Raw genomic sequence first — 17,094 nt, 5'->3', positions numbered from 1 at the left:
CTCGGCGGCGGCGGCGGCGGCAATTCCTGCGCCCGGTTCCCCACTCTCCCGATTTACTGCCACAATCCACCAAATAACAAGCTGTTGAGCAGACTCGCTTCTACACGAACTCTTATTGGCTGCTCATGACGCCGAAGAGCTTCGGATTGGCGCTCCCTCCTTGCCGTCCTCATTGGATGTAGCTCTGAAACTTCACGGATTGGTCCGCAAACAGCAGGTAGGACATCTGCCACTTGTGATTGGCTGGCTCCGAGGTCCAACGTTACTGGATAACCAAGTATTGAGTAAGCCAGTCCTGCCAAACGATTGGTTGAAAAGACTCCGGATGTGCTTGACTGAACACTGATTGGTAAACGGAGGGGGTCAGGAAGAGCAGTTCCGCACGAGGATTGGCAGCGGAGTGTCCCATGGAAACCGAACCCGGAGCTGCGGCCAGGACTGGCACGGGGGCGGGGCAGGGCCTGTCCAAGGCGCATGCGCGAAACCGACTTCTCGGCGCCATTTTGTCTGGGCAGCGGTGGCCGCAGGTCTATCGCATTTCATGTTTCTGGCGAGAGGACAGCGAAGTCTTTCTACCGTAGATTCCTTTCGGCGCGGTACCCGTCCGCAGTTCTCTCCAGGGCAGCACCTGTTGAAGGTCGGAGGAGTCGCGAGTCTGTTCAAAAGGTCAGTTGGAAGCTGTGGTTGTCCGACGGACTGGGGGATGGCGCAGCTCTAGCGTCGCCGGCACCGGAAGTGAGGGGGCCAGGGCAGCCATGGTTAAAGTGCTCCCTGTCGCGGAGTGGGAAGTAGAAGGCGGGATGAAAGGGGGCGAGGCTTCCTCTCCCGCCGCACGAGACGGAGGCGGAGGAGGGGAAGTCTTTCTCTGGGCTGGTCCTTGGACTCCTCTGGAGGGCTTGATGGGTTTTCGGGGTCCTGCTTCTCTCCGAACCGCTCCTCCTCCCGTTGGAAGTGTGTGTCGGGGGTTTGTCATTTTCTCCGCCAAGTGCAGCTGGCCCTGGGCGCCTCCCTCATTAGGACGGGGAAGGGGGGGTGCGTGGGGACAGGTGTCTCCGCGCGCTGGTCACGCGGCGAAGCTCTCGGGTCGGAATGCGGAGAACGCACGTGCTCGCCCCGACCTTAGGCAGCTGTTCCCGTTGCAGGAGGCGCAGGCTGCGCTTTGAAAGGAAGCAGCAGCAGCAGCGGCTCTGCAGGCTCAGAGGCACCTTAAAGGACCTCCGCAGAGGACTTTGTCCCGGGCAGCCATTGGGCCCGGTCGCTTAGCAAAACCTTGTGCTTTGTTGAATGAAGCAAAAGCACATGTGAAATGGTGGAGTGTCGATGGCAAGCTGTCACAAGGAATGAAATAATCAGGGAAATGGAAAATACCGTCGATAACCCACGTTGACTAAATTGACTCAGAGAACAGTTTAAGGAAAGCCGGAACAATTTTTTATCCAGAACAGTGGTTTTTCTCAAAATTACTTATTGAGAAATTGAAATATATGTTGGTGTTTCTATTGAGTGACCCAGGGGCACTGATCTGGATAGCTTCTTAAATTATCATGATAATACTGCCCCTGTTTTGAATACTATGGATAAGTTTTAGTAACTTATGGGTATTGTTGGCCTGAAGGGAACAGGACCTCTCCGTGACAAATATCGTGAAGTGTTACTGAGGGGAATTCTCATGTCTGTAAAAATCTTTAAAATTGGGGAGGCTGCCTGGAAAAATTTTCTATGGACCAAAAAAGGAGAGCCATTAAATAGCAAAATGGAAGAATGGTAGTTGAAAGCTGTTTTGTTTGGTCAAGGGTTCAAATGAGTCTGTACAGTTAGCTATCAGGTGTGATGTTTTTATTTTTTTCAGGTGTATTTTAGAATGAAACCTTAAAGTTAGGACATATTTATGAATTTGTCTACCCATTCCGTGTGGTTCTCATTTCTGTTTTTTTAAGTACTTAATATTTTTATCATGGACTAATATGAGCTGTTTCATGATGTTTTGCTCCCAATTTAAAAATATGACATATAAAAAAGATACTTCAATAAGAGTTTACAAGTGAAGTAAATTTCTTTATTCCTTAGGCTACACTGTGCTGCTGAACTTTCCCTGGGCAATCGCCTGTAATTTCGCTACATAACTTCCAGCGGTTACTCTCCAAATACCACATCAGTGGGCATTTGGAAATTACTAAAAAGCCAAAAGAAGAACACCACAGTCTTTGTATTCCCTCCACCAAAAGGTACAGTTTATACTATACAAAGGAATTTCACTTTTTCATTGGTTTTGTTTTACCAAATAAAAATCATTTCAGTCGTACTCATTTTGTTACCCATATTTTTTTTCTTTATAGAAAACATTGGAAACAGAAAATATTTTGTCCTTAAAGCATTTTTATGGCCGCATAGTGTTCTACAAGGTAGGTGCACAATAATTCATATAACCTGATCTCTTAAGTTTTCTATTTCAGCAATATGGCTGAATAGCCTTGTATATATTTTACAAGATTTTGCCTAAGAACTGACATCTGTGACTAAAATTTCTAGGCACCAAGATTTTCCTTCACATCGCTGATTATTTCTTTACAATAAATTCCCGGAAGTGGAAATATAAGACCAAAGGAATTGTACATTTAATGCTTTTAATCCTTGAACAGCTGTCCATCAAAAAGCATTTGCTCTTACTGTACTTTTACATTTTTGTCGTCCTTTTGCTTTTTATTACATTGTGTGTTTTTCTTTAGTTTTATTTTTTTTAATTTTCTCTCCTGAGTCTCTATTTGTTCAAATAGAATTGTTACAGTCTTAAGTCACATATGCAGTAAAATTGAGAGTTTTTGTTGGACCTTAGGAATAATTTCTTAAAGCTAATTTATTTTTTACTGTAAAAAATAAATGTGCAGTGAAACATTTTGCTACACAGAAGTGACATTTAGAGGTTGCTAAAAACAAGTTGTTTTTTTGGTATATTTAGTTGAGTTTAACAAATTATTTTTATGGTATAGTTAGTTGAGTTGAACTATTTTAGTGTTTCCTGTAACCTTTCCTATTGTGAAAGCAGAATGTTATATTTCCTGAAGCGTTCCATCCTTATGTGCATGCTGTGCTCTTGGTGATTTTGTACCCTTACAAGGACCCTTTTCATGCCTCTCATAACATTTACTTAGCAATTGTTTGGCTCTTCTGGGTTTGAGACACTACTTCCAGAGGGAAGCAGCAGAGGTTTTAATCACTCTTGTGTTTGCCTGTCAGAAACATGATAGATGCTCTGTCATTATTTCTTATGAGTCCGTATGTTTATATACAAAATATGTAAAATAAGCTAATTTAGGTTTTCTTTCTTTCATGATGTTCCACCGATGCTGTCTTACCTTCAAAAATTTTTGATGTTCCAAATTTTTTATTTGATACTGAATTTATTTGTAATTGCTAATATAATGTGGATTTAGAGAACTCAGAACAGTTATTCAGGATTTTGTTTTCTCGGTTTTTTTTTTGAAGGATTTTATGACCTCTTAATGGAAGGCAACTGTAACTAAATAGTCACTTAGACTATCTCTTAGGGTATGAATGAAAGAAAATTGTAACAATTGTTTTTTGTAACCTATTTCAACAGGCCCCAATTAATAGAATAATGTTTCCTACAAAGTCAAAATTGTCAAATTTTTAATAATGCTTCTATTGATGAAAAGCTTTTGTGAAAGCAAAATGTTACATTTTTTGGTCAGGGGTTTCAGTGAGGCTATATAATTAGCTTCCCAATGTATTTTAGACTGAAATCACAAATTTAGAACATCCATATGGATTTGTTTACCCATTCACATAGATTTCATTTCTGGATTCTTAATCACAGAATACTGAATATTTTCATGATTATTTTTTTTAACAGTGGTAAAGTACTTGAGATCTCATCCTTAAAAATGTTTAGAAATGAAGAAATTTTGTGTGTGTGTTTTTAATGGAAATTTTAAAACATTCTGTGTTCTGAGTATGTGGGCTTTGTCTTCTAGTGAGCTTCGTTTTGTGGAAAAATGAAGGAGGTATTCCAGTTTTTAAATACCTAAGATTTGTTACCTGTTGAAAATTATGTTTCTGGTAAGCAATTTCACTTAACTATTCTTTAATAATCAAGATTAGTCATGTTACTATTACATATATCTCGTTTGAAAAGTGATAGGATTTGTTCCACTGTACAGTTTCTATAAATGTCTATCTAGAGAAGTAGAACATTACTGTGTTGAATGTATCTCCTTGATGATTCCTAATGAGTGTGGGGTGTTGTTTTTTAAGTTACAAAATTTGCTTATTTGTAACCAAAGTAACCTTTGCAATCTCTGTCTGATCTTTTGCCCTATTAGATGTCACTGGTGATTTTATAGACACATGGAGTTATTGATACTGGTTTTCTTTCATTTATAATTCAAACTAGAATGACAGCATGTTTTAGGATTGGATTCAAGCTGATCTAGGTTACCTAGTGGCATTTCTACCTGGTGAGGAGCTTACTGTCAGTAAAAGAAAGAAAATTAAACATGTGGAAGCAAGTAAAAAGTAGTTATTTCAAAAGATGCAATCAATTTAGATTAACTTCTGAAAGATTTAAAACATGGCAGTTCAGTCCATCTAATTGCTTATAAAAGGACAAATTGATAATACTGAACAGAAAGAAATTCACTTAGTGATCGTTGAAGACTTCTCAAAGTTAGTGAGATTTAATATGTTAAAGTAGAAGAAAGGAAGAAGACATTCTAAGTGGATGGAAGGTTGTGACCGAGAATACAATTATGTCTGGAAAGCTATATTTGGGACAGTGAGTAAAGCACTTTGGAGAAGATGACTAGCTAAAGATTACATTGGGAAAATTGTTTGAGGCCATCAGAATTATATCAGGTTCTTGTCCTCTCTACAGGTTTTGGAACAGAGCATTGAAAGCTGGGTTGTGAGCAGGAAATGATGATTAATTTTTGTTTTATTTTCAAATTTTACAAATCAAAATGGAACTAAACAAATCAATCATATTTAATCCTACCCCAACATTAAATTTTAAAAGTGTTTTCTTCCTGGTCTGTACACATATTCTTTCTTTAGTCTTAGAATATTTTTTTATTTTAGTTTTTCCTTTAACATTCAATATGACTATGCAGTCTCTGTAATAATTTTAATATCTGAAAATATTCCATCAAATTATTTTGCTTTTAACTTCATTTTTCTGTTGCCTGTCTATAATTAGGTTTCTAGTCCTTCAAGATTGTGCTATAATCATCATCTATGTGCATACAATATTTTCTGTCTTTTGGACTTTGAGGGTTGATTTAAAAGGTCATTGTATGAATATTTTTATGGCTCTTGAAACATTGCCATGTTGTTTTCCAAAAGAAAAATAATTTACACTGTCACCACCCCTGTGAGTTTAATTGTCAGCTTTGGGTAGTCTGTAATTATAATCATTTTTGCTAATTTAATAGGTGAAAAATCTGTTAAACTCTCTTTTTCTTTGTAATGATTTTGTTAACTAGTGAGGTTGGATTTTTACTTACTGATTATTAGTCTATTCAAGACTTCTGTTCATTTATGTAGTAGAGCCTTGATATTTTTCATATTTTTTGGTTGTATTAAATACTATTTAGTAGTAATTTGCTGCAGATATTTTTCCATGTAGACTTCCCTTTTAATTTTAGTTATTTTTGTTGAAGGTTTTTTAACAGACACAGAGGGGTCTGATTACACAAAATGTATTATTGGAAAATTATTTGGATACAGTGTCCAATGTAACTAAAGAAATGACACGAGAATTGGAGGAAGGGAGACAAGATAATGTTGCCGTTGTGTCAGCCTAAAATGAAACTAAACTAGGACCTGGAGACATAGGAAGGAACAGGTGAGCAGGAAAAAGAGTTGACAGCATTTGATCTCTAATTGATTATGAAAGTAAAGAAGAAAGAAAAAACACTCAAGATTTTAAAGGGCAGGGAGTAGATGGTACCATTAACTAATTTGGAAAGTCAGGAGAGACCACTGGTTGGTAAGAAAGATGAAATTATTTTTAAACATGCAAGTGAGAGCTTGGATTATTCAGTAAGCATCTATTCCTTTTCTCAAAGTGCCTGTGAGGTCCCTAATCGGGTCAAGGCATATGATGGACCTTGATATTGCTTTCTGTATTTTGACTTTCAATTTTAGTCTTTAGACTTTGGTTCTTTTATCAGAGCTTTCTCATTTCTGAGTTTGAAAGTACAACTTGAAAAGTTAAAGTATATTAATAGTAAAATAAATTCAGGGAAACCAGGTGATTCTCCAAGTAAATTAAGAGGTTATTTTCTCATGATTGAAAAAAATAATAGTGTTAAATGAGCATCTTGTAAAATATGTGGATGCTTTTTTAAAAAGCTGTTCAGATATGTGGGTTGAAGTGTCTTTCCTCTTCCTCTGTGGACTAAGTTTAGTGTGTTTTATTTTGATTTTAACAAAATATAGAAAACAGATGTAATTCTGTGAAACATGAATGTTTAGCCATTATTCTTTGAATATATGTATATGTAAGTAAAGATAATAGTTGTCTTATTTTTGGGGAAGCACTTTTAACAGATGAAATTTAAGTGTTCAATTTAAGGAAGGACTTTGGCAATTAGACATGAAAATATGGAGTAGACTAACTTTGAGTGTTCTTCAAAAGGAAGAGCCTAGCGCAGCTGGCGTGGCCTGAGTGGTTGAGTGTCAACCTATGAACCAGGAGGTCACAGTTCGATTCCTGGTCAGGCCACATTGTAGGCTCAATCTCAAGTGTGTGGCATGCAGTAGGTAGCTAATCAATGATTCTCATCATTGGTGTTTCTCTCCATATCCCTTCCTCTCTGAAATCAATAAAACCTGTTTTGTTTTTTTTTTAAAAGAGCCTAATTTAACCAGTGAATCTCTCCTGAATCTTTCCCCCCTTTTTTCCTAGGGCTTTAAAAAATGTTTTCTATTGAGCAAGGAAAAGATTACAATTTTGTTTTAGGAAAAAAAATCCCCCCCCCTTTTTTTTTCTTTTTGATTTGGCTTTTTAATCTGTTTTTATAAAACCTAAATTTTGGGGGTTAGTATATGGCCTTATGAACTTTGGGCTACTTCGTCACATATTTCAAGACTCTTACTTCATTTAAATAATTAGGTATACAAAAGTTTCCCCTTCATAGCGCTAGCTTTGAGTTACAAAGATATAACCTGTTTCTAAGTTGGGGAAAAAGTAATACATTCAGAAACATACAACATTTGTGCATTAATTTCAGCATTAGTTTTTAATGACTGGTATGTGTATGTTTTAATTGCTTCTCTTACATTAACCCCTTTTCTCTGGTACCTCTTATTTTTCAAAGGTTACAACATTCGATTTACTTACAGGATATAAATCTCCATTAGAATGATAGCTTTAAAAATCATTCAGGGATAGCAAAGAAGATACTTCCAGCTTTAGAATGTGTAGGTGTGGTCAGGCTTTTAATGGGAAGGGTAGTTTAGAGCAGATTTCTTAACCTCTCTTCCCCAACTGACCTGATAGGGTTAGGATTAGTATTAAATGAATTAAGACATGTAAAGTGTTGAGAATGATGCCAAGTATTTAGGGAGCACTCAGATATTAAGTGTTGTTGTGTTTAGTGTGTATAAAGATGTTAAATAGTGTCTGTCATTCAAAGAATGTTTCAAAAGAATACTTTTTTAGGAAAAAAAATGGCTCAGCGGATAGAGCGTCAGCCTGCCAGCCTGCGGACTCAAGGGTCCCAGGTTCGATTCCAGTCAAGGGCATGTACCTTGGTTGCGGGCACATCCCCAGTAGGGTGTGTGCAGGAGGCAGCTGATCGATGTTTCTCTCTCATCGATGTTTCTAACTCTCTATCCCTCTTCGTTCCTCTCTGTAAAAAAATCAATAAAATATATTTAAAAAGAAAAAGAAAAAAAATAATACTTTATTATATTTATACTAGAGGCCTGGTGCACGAAATTCCTGCAAGAGTAGGCCTTCCTTCCCCCTGCTGCCAGCACCGGCTACCCTCTGGCACCCGGGCTTGCTTCCCTCCAGCCGCCCACAGGCACCCAGGACCTGAGCTTCCCTCTGACCCTGGCTTCATGCGGAAGGATGTCCGGTATAATTAGCATAGTACCCTTTTATTATTATAGAAGATAGATGCAAAAATCATCTAGACTCTGCCTCCCATTCAATACCTTCCCAAAAGTCATCACAACCTCTCTTCATACTTTTACTTCTTTTTAGGTATTATTTGCTCTTGTCGCATGAAAGCTCCACAAGCTCTGTGTTTTCCCAGTTTTTTTTTTTTTTTTAATCCTCACCCAAGGACATGCTTAGAGGAAAAAGAGGAGAGAAAAACATTGAATGGTTGCTCTCCATATGTGCCCCAACCAGGGATCGAACCCACAACCCAAGTATTTGCCCTGACAGGGAATCAAACCTCAACCTTTAGGTGCACAGGGCTACACTCAACCAATTGAGCCAATCTGGATGGGTCCAGCTCTGTTTTTATTCATACTTTTCCCACTTTCTGGAATGTTGCCCTATTAACACCTGGTCAAAAGCTACTTTTTAAGTGAAGCTTTCTGTGATACCTTTGCAACTGTGGTAATTTGTCCATATGAATTTTATATTTCCTCTTAAAAGATTCCTGCCACTTTCTATGTTGCATTTCAGTTTTCATTTTTTTATCCACTTGCATGTTCTTCACTAAGTGATGACATTCTTACAAGCAGAGAACTATACCGTATTTATCTTTGTAGGGTTAAAACCTATCACAGGCCTTGGCACTTAGTAGGCACTGTATATATGGAGTGAAAGTTTATAAAAGTTGATGTTTAATGGACAACTGTGTGCAAGTGAATATGTGCTTTGTCAGTGTTTGTGCACCAGGAACATCTTGCCCGGTCAGTTACTAAAAATGAGATCATTTGAGGCTTTAGGAATTAGGTCAGATTCAAGAACATGTAAGGAGTAGAGCATAATGTCTACTATCCACAGGTCAAGAATTTTCATTAGTATGTGTGTGCCCCCCCCCTTTTTTTTTAAATAGTATGTCTAACTACAAAGGGATTTTTTAAAAAATATAGTAACTGATTTTTCATAGATCTGCCCACCCACTAATCTTAGTTATCACCAGTGGTTTAGATTTGTGAAGTTTGGCTAGAACTACATTTGCTGCCAATAACTGGCTCAATTAGTTATTGAACTCATACTCTCAGTCTACAAGTACATTTTCTTATCAAGGTGCCATAATGCCTCTAGGCAGGAAAGTAAGGATACTCTGAGAGTAAGATCTGGGTGAGAGATGTTATGAAAACATTTATTTACCCTTGGTTACTATACTATTGATAGGGTCTTGGCCTCTAGAAGAAATGGGAACAGTGAGAAATAGGGAGATAAGTTAAAATACCTGGCTCATAGTAGGCATGCGTAGAGCTAATGTAGTAATTATGTGCTCAGCTTAAAAATTCTCAGAACTTTTACAGTATTTCAGTGGGATGTTGGATTGCATAAATATCTTAATAAAGAAAAGACTGTATTTGAAAACAGATGTTTTGTGCTCTGATCATAAGCCTGCTTTCATTGGCTGTGACCTGGGATACATTACTCTGCCTGAGTATATGTCTTACCTACTTCAGTTTTATTTAACAAGTGTTGTAAATGCTTTCATGGGTTAGTAAAACATATTTGAAATAATAGCAGGTTCACTGATTAATTTCACTGTAGTGAAGTTTCTTTAAGTGGAGGAGGGCAGCTGGAGGATGTCATAGGGCAGTGATGGTGAACCTTTTGAGCTCAGCGTGTCAGCATTTTGAAAAACCCTAACTTAACTCTGGTGCCGTGTCACATATAGAAATTTTTTGATATTTGCAACCATAGTAAAACAAAGACTTATATTTTTGATATTTATTTTATATATTTAAATGCCATTTAACAAAGAAAAATCAACCAAAAAAATTGAGTTCGCGTGTCACCTCTGACATGCGTGTCATAGGTTTGCCATCACTGTCATAGGGGAAGAATTCATTTTCATTTTTTTTTTCCTTTGGTTGGCTTACGGTATGTTTGGTAGTGTGTTATTGAATCTGCTAATCCTAATGTACCACTTAGGAATTTATATTCATATTTATTTTTTAGTTAGGTTTACCTCAAATCCTGTGGCAAGCACAAACAAAAAAATTTTCCCTAAGTAGATTCCCTCAAACCAAACCAGAAGTCTTTTTTTTAATGTTTGTATTTCTTAATCTCTATATATGTAGTCATTAAACTGCTTCCAGTGTTTGTATAATTTTGATGGCTTAGGACAAGGAAGGGGGGTTTTTATATGAAGGAACGGAACAAAAAGAAAAGCCATCTTCCTGTTTCTTATTCCTCTATATATCATGTGATAATGTCTTTAAGGCCTTTAAAATGTAAGGGAACCTTGGTAACCAAGGCAAATTTTTGCTGTTTTCCTTTCAAATGTGAAGTTCTGCATTTTATTACACTGTCACGAAGAATTAGTCTGCTACCAGTAAATATGTAAGCCACAAAACTTGCTTCTCTGTGCTGCCAAGTACTTCCTGTTTTGTCAGATTTCCATTTAGGGGAAAGAATGGATGAGCCTGAGTTTCATGTTTAAAGCATCTCTCCTGAAATTCAGTTTGGAAGCTGTCCATATATCAAGATTGGGGGTGGGAATGGCACATCCTGTCTACACTTGAGGACGTTTGTCAGAAAGCTTCATTGGCTTTGCTTTATGAAAGAGGGCCGCCAGGAAGAGAGACTCATTAGAAATAATTAGCGTGTGACTTGCCTACGCTATAGCTTTCCTTTAGGCTTTCCATGTCAAATGTGTTTCAGTTTGTGAATGAATCACTACACAGTCTGTGAAGGAAGAATATGTTCATTTCTAGTAGACTTTTCTCCACAAATATGTAAAACTGCATTCAACCACATTTACTCTGTGTTCAGTAGGGACAGATGAAAGGTCAAGTGGTGATTAGAAATGGACTACATTGTAAATATAGAATGTCTTTTGGGGAAAGGTTGCAGTAAATGATTTAAAGACTATTTTGCCATTAAAATAGCGAATAAACAGAACATTTAGTTATAAATGATGAATTCTTTGTCATGTTTTTGTTATATGAACTCAACTTCTAATTAGGTAAGAGAATGTGTCAGTAGAACATAACTTTCAATGTAAACTTTAATCCCCTCCTATTGCTACTAAGGGAATCTTGTGTTGAGGTTATTTTGCAGTCATAGAACCAAGCATTTCTATAACATTTTCTTTAACCAAATTAGCATAGCCAGCCGTAAGTCAGCTATTTTTCTTTTTTGACCTGTCACTAAAATAAGGAGCTTTTTAATCCCTGACTTATATAATTTCTTCCTTATTGGCTTGCTGGCATTTTGGAAATTTTCAGAGAACTGATGCTGGTTTATAAGATATTTGAAACCACCTACTATAAAGTTTCTAACAGATACTTTCCTCTTTCATCATCTCAGAATGTGCTCCCATTTCTGAGACATGTCTTTCTTTAAAAATTCAGATTTCCTAAATACTAATCATGACCTACAGTTTCATCCTCCGTTTTGATTTATAACAGAAAGTTCATCTGTTGAAACCCTTTAAATAATTGTTTCTGTTGCCGTGTTCTCCTTTTATTAACCTGGGTCCAAATCAGTGAATCTCAAATTTTAGTGTATTCATAAGCATTACCTTGGGCTACTTGTTCAAAGTACATATTCACTTCAGACCTAGTGAATTTAATCTATGGAGGAGTCTTTCACAGGTGGTCTTTGAACCAAATGGATATAGTCCCACTGTCATCTAAATTCTGTTTATTTAGTCTTTTTACTTGGTTTTAATCATTGCTATCTCAGAACTTTTTTCCTACTAATCATGGACATCCTTCGTTTTTCTGAATGTCCTGATTGGAGAGCTCATTCTACCAGATCTTCAGGAAACTGTCCAAATTCCTTGTCTTGTCAATTTATCTCCCCCCCCACCTTCCCAAAGCACATATTTGTAGTTGAGTATGTATATACAATATATGTATATATAATAACACATATACATATTTCTATTGCACCTTGCCTAGTGATTTTTAAATGTGCCTGTTTTTCCCACTGGGGAAGCAATTTATTTACCTTTTAAAATATTTTCTGGCAATGTGATACATTGTAGGCATCCAAATGTTTGCTTTGATTCTTTACTGCTATCACTTGGTTCCTGCTTACTCTCAAGCCAGTCAGTCTCCTGAAGATAACAGGTTATTGTCTTTACTAGTATACCTCTATAATTCTCATATACCATTTCCCTTTCTTTAAATTATCAGTATTTCCTTGGTGCTATCTTAAGAATAATTTTCCCATACTGCACACTGGTCTTGACTTTGACTTTTCCTGGAAGTTTTAAAATTATTCCTTCTCATATGGACTGTACAGTTCAGCTTTTTAAATGAATTTTCCTTGAGTTCCACATTATGGTTCCACATATAAAAGTCCAAATCATACACTTCAAACACAAACTCAAGATGTGTAAGGAAAAAAAAAAAAAAGATGTGTAAGGACCCTTGCTCTTCAATGTTTATATATTAACCACATTACACCAGTGTTTACTTTTTTAAAGAGCTGTTATTATGGACTGGAAGGATGCACATTTGGATGGTCAAAGAAGGAACACCAGTTTTATTTGTAATGTGAATTGTCTGAATCTTTTACCCATTTAAAAATCAGGTTATTGTTGAATTTTGAGAATTCTTTGTACATCTTAAACACGTGTCCTTTGTAAAGTTGAGCAATTTGCAGATGTTTTTCCCTAGAATTTTGTCTTTTCATTTTCAGTGTTTTTAGGAGAGTAGAAGCTTTTAATTTGGGTGAAATTCAGTTTTTTAGTTTTTTGTTTGTTTGTTTGCTTTTACCCATTTAAAAATCAGGTTATTGTTGAATTTTGAGAATTCTTTGTACATCTTAAACACGTGTCCTTTGTAAAGTTGAGCAATTTGCAGATGTTTTTCCCTAGAATTTTGTCTTTTCATTTTCAGTGTTTTTAGGAGAGTAGAAGCTTTTAATTTGGGTGAAATTCAGTTTTTTAGTTTTTTGTTTGTTTTTTGTTTTTTGTTTTTTTTTTTTGAAGAAACCTGAACCAGTCCGGCCAGTTTATAATTACGGGTGTTGTAATTAGACAAGCGATTTGTCAGAACTTTACAAAATTTGAATTTGAGTTAAGAAGCTGCTGGGGTCCAACCCCAGCAGGTCCAGGGGTCCCCAAAGGTGTGGACGGAGTTGGCGAAGAAGGAATGACACGGAGACAGCCTTCAGTTGATCAGCAGCCTAGTCAGGACCTCTAGCCAGGATCTCCAGCCAAAGTTCTGGTCGGGATCTCCAGCCAAGTTCTGGTTAGGATCTGATAGTTTTTTAGTTTTGATATAGAACTTTCTTTTAGACCAGATCTTCTGTTTTCTTCTAGAAGCTTTAGAGTTTGGGGTACATTTTGGCTTATCCTTTGAATTCATTTGTGTATATAGTACCAAAGTATAGTTTGACTTTTGGTGTCGGTTTTTGTTTTTGCATTATGGATGTCTATCCAATTGTTCCAGTGTCATCTGTGAAAAAGCACTAATCTTCCATTGATTTGCCTTTTTTTTCATCATTGTCAAACAATTGACCATATTTGTAAGTCTATTTTAAGACTCCATTCTGTTCCATATCTGTTACATTAACTATATAATCAGGTGGCAGTCTTTTTATTTTTCGAAAAGTGTTTTGGCTGTTCTGATTCTTTTTCCCATATAAATTTTAGTAATAGCTTGATGATTTCTTACCACTCCCCAACCCCACCCCCCAAAAAGAGCCCATTATGAATTTGATTAGGTTTACATTGAATCCATAAATCAGTTTAGGGAGACTTGACAATACTGAGTCTTCTGATCAGTTTCTGATTAGTTCATTTTCTCTCACCATTTTATAATTTTCAACATACCTTGCACAAATTTAAACTTATACCTAAGTGTTCCAGTTTATGCCATTTTAATGGTATATAATCCTCATTTTATAGATGAGGAAAGAAGTAACTTGCCCAAGGTGACAATTATTAAATGACAAAGCCAATTTGAAACTTACACTAATCTGGCTTTAATTATGTTGTTACTTTTATTATGAAATTGTTGTGGTTACAGTGGTGGCAGAAAGGAAGCCCTAACTTCTTTTAACGAGAAAAATCCCATTATCATGCTTTTATAAAAGAATTTATTCCGCCCTGGCCAGTGTGGCTTAGTTGGTTGACTGTCACGATATGCACAGGTTTGTCAGGGCACATTTTTTAAAAGTTTATTGTTACTGATTTCAGAGAGGGGGAGAGAGAAACACCAATGATGAGAGAGAAATATTTTATTGTATGTATGTACCACAGCTTTTTTATCTATTCATCTATTGATGGGCATTTGTGTTGCTCCCAGTCTTGGCTCTTATAAATAATGCTGCAGTGAACATGGAAGTGCATATGTTCTTTCGAATCAGTTTTGCGTTCCTTTCGATATATACCCAGAATTGGTATACCTTATGCTGCAGTTCACTAGTATGAATTATTTCAAATTTTTAAAAACGTGTACTATTAGCATTTGAATGCCTACTGTGTGCTCACCAGTTAAGATGAAAAACATGATTTCTTTTCTTGAACAACTCCCATCTATGAGAGGGATAGTGAACACCATAATAGATGCATAAACACGGCAGTGGTAGAACAAAAGCTTTTACCTGGTTAGGATTGAGTACTTTTGCTTCATGTTTTGGAGTTCCTTTTTTTTTTTTGTAGTTAATTTGACAACTATTTAGTGGGAAACATGTAAAGAGCTTTGAGAGGGGGAAATCATTTCAGAAGGCTTTCTTTGGCTGGTGGTCTGATTCCTTAGGAAAGATCACTTAAGAAATAGCCTATGCATGGTGAATTCGATATAGATAAGTAGATATTTTTACAAAATGAGAAAGGAAATGTTAATTTGTCATCTTAATTTGCTCTTCAAGTCTTAATTTGAAGAGTATTTTGTTTTAATCAAGTGTATTGATGGCCCTGGCCGGTTTGGCTCAGTGGATAGAGTGTCGGCATCTGGACTGAAGGGTCCCAGGTTCGATTCCAGTCAAGGGCACATACCCAGGTTTCGGGCTCAATCCCGTGTGGGGCATGCAGGAGGCAGCCAATCAATGATTCTCATCGTTGATGTTTCTCTCTCTCCCTCTCCCTTCCTCTCTGAAATCAATAAAAATATATATTTTTAAAAAAGTGTATTGATGATCTACAATGTGATTGCTCTCATTTATTTTTCAGGTCCCTTTATGAATGATAAAACAAAAGCAAACAAATTACCAGATAAGTGCTTTTATAGTTTAATTACACTTTATTATTTGTAATCTCTAAACCAAAACTTTATTCTTTAAAACATTTTTCATTTTTCTTTTTTCAGGTACCAGCATCAAGGTTTACAGTAATCAAGGTACTCAGTCTTTTCTGAAAATAAATTTGTAGTCTTGTACAAAGTAAAATATACAAGACTTTCTTTCCTCAGAGGCTAATCTATCTCAATGGTGCATTTACATAGTGACCCTACAATTGAACCTAGATTATTGAACCTATATAAATATATGTATGAAACTCAGTTGTTTTTCTTCCATAAATAGCTGAAGAGCTGGGTGTACCTGCTTAAGTATTTTTAGATTTGTTTGTTGTTATGGCATCTATACTATTTTTCAGGTGGCTTAGCTGCTCAAATTTAGCTTTCTTTAGAATTACTCTTTTAAAAAAGGTTTTAGCTATACTGATATGAATAAGAACACATGTACTCACAAGTACAGTAATAGGAGATCCATATACTATACTTACTTCGGAAGTTTGGAAAAATAAAGAATGGCTATAGATTGGCTTGGGGATAGTCAGCTTATTGTCTCTCTGACTAGATCCAATTTAATATTGTTTAGATGTTTTGCCAAGGTCAACAGTGGTGTCATTCTGAATTAAATGTATGAGTTGTAAAATTAACAAATAATTTTATATAAAAGAAGCCATGGCAGTGACATTGGTTTTGGCTTGTTTGTATAGTAGTTAGCTATTCAAGTATAATGATTTGCTATTTGAACTACACAGATGTTCAAAGTCCAGCAGTACCCTGCTGCTAAACTCGGTGACTAGATTCCTACCTAGGAAAGCATGACAGTTGAATGGAGTGATACTGGCATGAGCCCAATAAAAGGTGTGTACACCTGGATACTTGGCCTGAGTGAGTTCACATTGTTTCTTCCTGCTGTCAATGCTACTGTTCAGGTTATGACAATTGTTCTTACAGGTCACGATTCTAACTATTCCTCAGTAACGATTCTGCTTACAGAGCACTTCCACAAATATTCTCATTTATTTTTTGGCATGAAATAAGAGTATTTTTATATTAACTTTACAGATTGAGAAATTTCTTAAGTGGGTACTTAAATCCACTCCAATACATTCTTGACTCTCCTGAAACATGTTTCTTGTGTGTGTACACCTAGAGGTTAAAAGTGGCTGATGACCAACAGCCATTTCACTAAATACAAAACAGGCAATGGCATCAATTAATTGCCTACTACCTTGATAGGTACTTTTTATACTTGATCTTAACCAAAAGGCCTAGAAGCAATGGTAGGTACTTTTAAATTCTGATTCCAACACCTTTATTTGCAGTATTTTAACTAAGAAATTTTTAAGTAGGCATAAACCTACAATTAGTTTTAAACTAAATAATTCACAACTTTGGTCAATTATTAAGCAGAACTTTCCCTTCAAAAAAACTACTTGGTTAAAGTTGTTGTTCTGAATGCATTTTGATAATACCTATTGCAACAGAACATATGTATATTTCATGACCCAGTAGTTCTACTCTTATGTATCATATTTCCTACAGAAATGCTGTGCAGGTGTACCAAAACAATTGTACATGTTCACAGCTGCAATATTCATTATAGTACAGAAACAAAACTGGAAAGGACGCTGAACTGTCTAGCAACAGAAGTTGAACATATTTACAACTAAATAAATATGTGCTCAATTAACCCCACCAATTTTGTCAAGCAGATATTAAACCAAACTTCAATAA

This window comes from Myotis brandtii, unplaced genomic scaffold, assembly GCF_000412655.1.
Source record: "Myotis brandtii unplaced genomic scaffold, ASM41265v1 scaffold1218, whole genome shotgun sequence".
Classification (NCBI taxonomy): Eukaryota; Metazoa; Chordata; class Mammalia; order Chiroptera; family Vespertilionidae; genus Myotis; species Myotis brandtii.
This window is presented reverse-complemented; position numbering follows the sequence as displayed.